The sequence below is a fragment of the Pteropus vampyrus genome, unplaced genomic scaffold (assembly GCF_000151845.1).
Source record: "Pteropus vampyrus isolate Shadow unplaced genomic scaffold, Pvam_2.0 Scaffold155, whole genome shotgun sequence".
NCBI lineage: Eukaryota > Metazoa > Chordata > Mammalia > Chiroptera > Pteropodidae > Pteropus > Pteropus vampyrus.
Window position 1 is genome coordinate 2,689,307 of NW_011888936.1, and position 4,906 is coordinate 2,694,212.

Sequence of the window (4,906 nt, forward strand, 5' to 3'; positions counted from 1 at the left end):
TGGTTATTTTTTCAGATTCTCCTGAATTAATTAAAGACATACTACTACAAGTCTATCAATTTATGTTTTCGTTTGTGATATTATTGCAAATATTTCTGTAAGTTTACAATAATTCCATTGCATGCAAATCTACCACTCAGTGATGCTATTGTATTAAATTATTCACTTTAGATGTTGAGGACGGGTATAGTTACCCAAATATTTATTAAATTGCCAGTCTAGAAAATACTACCTTTTCCAAATATTAAAAACCATTTTATTCTTATATTACAGCGTGAATAAAATATTATTGATACATTATTATTTCTGAAAGCAGTGATTTAAAAAATTAATTTAATAGTTAAAAACAAAATAAGGAGACTATACATAATATGTTGTGTTAGGATCCAATTTAATCTCCTTGAAGGTGGAATTTTATTTATTTATTTATCTATCTAGCTATCTTTTATTTATTTATTTATTTATCTATCTATCTATCTATTTATTTATTTTTAATGCCTGCAGCACCTGGTCTTCAGGTGGTCTCTCATCCAAGTACTAACCAGGCCCGACCCTGCTTAGCTTCCGAGATCAGACGAGATCGGGCTCATTCAGGGTGGCATGTTCGTTGACAAAGGTAGAATTTTAATAGTTTTATCAATGCTGTGATCTTAACAAAACTCTGTCTCAGAATGCTTAAGATTATGCATTTTTATTTTATAGTACGTATAAATATGACTGAAACTGTAGTTTTATCTATCAGTTTTCTATGCCCAGTGTTTTTTTTTTTTTTTTTTTTAAGTGTTGTTTTCCATGACAATTCAGTAGTATTTGCCATAAGGATAATTTACAGAGTTTCCAAGATGTGAATCAGGTTTTAACTTCATTTAGAGCATACAATGTATATATATTTTAAAAATCCTTTTTTTACTTTTAAATATTTTTCTCTTTATGACTCTACTATTTTAGTGCTTAGAAATTTGATTTAATCTTATCACATACCATCAAGGCCTGCAAAGTTTCTGTTGAGAAATCAGCTGACAGTCTTATGGGAGGTCCCTTGTACTGCTTTTCTCTTGCTGCTTTTAAGAATCTCTCTTTGTCTCGAAACTTCGACATTTCAATTATTATGTCTCTTTGGTTTCATCTTGTTTGGAACTTTCTGTGCTTCTTGGCTTCATATGTCTATTTCCTTTGCCAGGTTAGGGAAGTTTTCAGTCATTATTTCTTCAAACAGGTTTTCAATTTCTTGCTCTCTCTCTCTCTTCTGTGGTACCCCTAAGATGCGAATGTTGGTATACTTGATGTTGTCCCAGAGGCCCCTGCAACTATCTTCATATTTTTTTGGATACATTTTTCTTGCTGCTCTTCATTGGGTGTTTTGTGCTGCCTTATGTTCCAAATTACGGATTCAATCTTCCGCTTCATCTAATATACTATTGATTCTCTCTAATACATTCTTTATTTCAGTTATTGTATTCTTCATTTCTGACTTTTTAAAAAATGTTTTCTATCTCCATTTTTATGTTTCCTATCTCTTTGTTGACATTCTCACTGAGATCACAGAACATCCTTTTAACCAGTGTTTTGAACTCTGCATCTGGTAGGTTGCTCGTCTTCATTTTGTTTAGTTCTTTTTCTGGAGCTTTGTTCTGATCTTTCATTTTGGACATGTTTCATTGTATCCCCATTTTGGTTGCCACTCTGTGTTTGTTTCTTTGTATTAGGTAGGGCTGCTATGTCTCTAGGTCTTTGGAGAGTAGCTTTATGTAGTAGGTATCTTGTGAGACATGAGCCACCAGCAATCCACAGATGGCCACCACCATATGCTGGACTTGAGTGTGCCTGGAGAGGCCAAGCCATGAACCAAGGCTGGCTGCCACTAGTGCTGGGCTTGAGGCTACTTAGCAGGAGGTATGGGGAACTCTGAGGCCAGATGCTACTTGTTAAGGTTTTGTGAACTTTCGAGAGATTTTAGGAAAGTCCGCAGCATGAGCCAAGACAGGCTGTTTATATGGAAAAGCCATGAGAGGATGCTAAGGTGGGCCCACAAGTTGGGAGGGGCAAGGTCTCAGAATTGCCTGGACTGGACGAATGAGTGTTAGCTAGGGTGATGGAGAGTCAATATGGTGGCCACCTGCATCTGTGCTCTGGGTGAGGGGGCAGGGCTCAATAAAGAAACAATGGCTCTTGCTAGCACTTCTTTCTGGGAGAAAGCTGTCCTTCCAGCTCTTGTCCTGAAGCCAGACAATTCGGTTTCTCCCATATGTCCCTGATACCTTTTGAACAGCTGCCCTCTCTCTGGAACTCAGAGCAAGTGAGTCTGTTGCCAAGTAAATCTGTGCATGAGCTCTTTAGGAGGAATGTCTGTGACTCTTGCAATCCTCTGTCTCAGCCACAATCTCTACTGGTTTTCATAGCCAGAAGTTGTGGGAACTTTATTTCCCAGCACTGAAACCCTGGGATGGGGAGCTCAGTGTGGGGCTGGGGCCCCTTGCTCTCCCTGGGTGGGCCTCTGCAGCCAAGATATCTCTCCTGATTCTTGACCGCCACACGTGGTTGTGGGACTAGCCCATTTTGTGTCTCCCCCACTCCTACCAATCTTGAGGTGCCTCTTCTCTGTGACCCCAATTGTAGGACCTCTCTTTAGCTAGACTTCAGGTGACTCCCAATGATGGCTGTTCTATAATTTAGTTGTAATGTTGATGTGGTCGTGAATAGAAGGCAAGCACAGCATTTACTTACTCCACCGTTTTGACCAAAAGTTCAAAAATTCCTAATAATTTTAGTAAATTGAATCCAAAGATGTATATGATAATACATTATGATCTAGAGAGTTTATGTGGTTTGGGTAATTCTCCCATTTCATTTTGTTTGCCTTGTCTTGGTCATTAAATGCTGTTACAGCTGGCTTTTTCTAAGTTTCTAGCACTCTTAAATGCTTGCTGTTTTTCCACATGAAACACCTTTCTCTTGGTTTTCAGATAATCAGCCAGCCAGCTTCTTTTTCCTTTCAGGTCTTAGCTTAAATATCATCTCCTCAGAGAAAACTGCCCTAACCAATCTGTTTTATTTCAATGCCTGGTTTATTTTATGCATTGCATATTATAGCCTGTAAGTGTTTTGTATTTGATTTTTGTTCATTGTTTTTCTGCCCCATCACAATGTAAGCTCCTTGAACTAGCTGTTGCCTTATTTACCACTGTTTCTCCAGCAACTCACACATATTATCAGGAATTCAGTGTTTCTTGAATGATCGAATGAATGAATGACAATTAAAAGTGGGGGTACATTTACTAATATATGCCTACTGTTGTGATCCTTATATCTCATTAATAGTATTTTTGTTCCAGGATCATTGTTTGGATTAAAAGCTAGACAAGAATGGGATAGCCTTATAATAAATGCCTATGGAAAACAGAGTTTTAAGATTTTGTAGGATTTTTTGTTAGTACTGTCTAACCCACTGCTGGCAACCACATTTTCTTACAATTTCTCATTCTACGTAGTAGGGTTACAATTTGTGTTTTTAAATGCTGTATATTAATTTCACTGATAATCACATTTCGATATGTTTTGGTTTACATAAGGTTATGCTAATATAGTTAAAGCCAATGGAGGGATTTAAAGGGTGTTTAAAGAAATTGTCTCTCAACTATTCCTTTAATCAGTGCATAGTAGACTCTATGCAAAGAGATTCTTCAGACACTTTAGTTTCAATGAGAAATCATTTTGTTTCTTGCACAGCTTGTTTTTAATATTTTCTTCAAAGTTGTCATTTATACCATGATAACACTAATTACCACGCTATCTGACACCATGAAATTTGATCTTTTTAAAAATATTTTCTAATTAGCCTTTTGAAATCATACAGGGTGTGTAGGATGCCTCAAATTTATTGTTTCATCCTTGGTAGTTCAATATCAACTAAACTTGATTCTCTTCCTTAGCATGACCAAGTGAAAACATAAAGAAAACATTCAATATCATTTAGTAATTGTCTGGAAACAGGAAGGCAAACTATTATCTATAGCGCAGGGCAATACCATTGTGGAAATTTCACCCTGACTGTAACCTCTTATCTTGTTCTGCTCTTACACGCAGGTCATATTATGCACTGCTTTATGCTAGTTTGACAAGAACTAATGTGGATGCTTAAATATTTTAAGGCCTGAATGCTTCAGAATGATAAAATACTGAGCTGAACAACTCTTCCTGTTGCATTCGTAGTTAATGATAAAGTAATTTAATACTTTTTTTGGGGGGGGTCTATTAGGAGTTTTAACAACAAACATTAAAGTTACTTGAAGGAAAAATCTTCAAATAAGGCCATGCAATGACACTTTTTAACTACAGTTGTTTTTTATTCAGCCATAAAATCTATCTTTCATAAAGAAACCCACTTACATGTCTTACTTCAGTGAAGGTTATTTGTAGACTGAAGGTCTTTTCTTGTCAAGATATGATGAATACCATGTGTGAAGACAGAAGAGCATCAGACCTGTATTAGCTGGAAAACCCACTGATCTGTGAATAACCTAAAAAAGAAAACCTGAAGATTAGCAACGTCGCTTTTAAGAATGATCCATCAAATTCAACAAGCAGATTCACAGAGATGAATCATCTGGTTCCTTTTATACCTACTATACAGTAAAGGTTATTTCCTTTCCTTACAAATAGAAGTTTAAAAATAAAAAGAAAAGGGAGACTTTGAACATCCATTCATATAAGTCAATAATCTTAAAGTGTTTTTGTTGTTTTAGATGTAAATTTACTAATGATGATTAAAATGGTCAATTCTTTCAGTATTAGGTTACGTATTTTTGGAAATCAGTCTCTTTTTTTATGAGTATATTGGAGAGAGCCCAAATTCTCAGTATACCTCCTCAAATTCTTCACACCAAACTTTAATTTCATGGCAAGTTTA

At 36.0% G+C, this 4,906-nt stretch overlaps 1 pseudogene; it reads right to left on the bottom strand.

Moving 5' to 3' along the window:
• Positions 1–495: 495 nt before the first annotated feature.
• Positions 496–612, bottom strand: LOC111745466 (annotated as a pseudogene).
• Between the last annotated feature and the right edge of the window lie 4,294 nt (positions 613–4,906).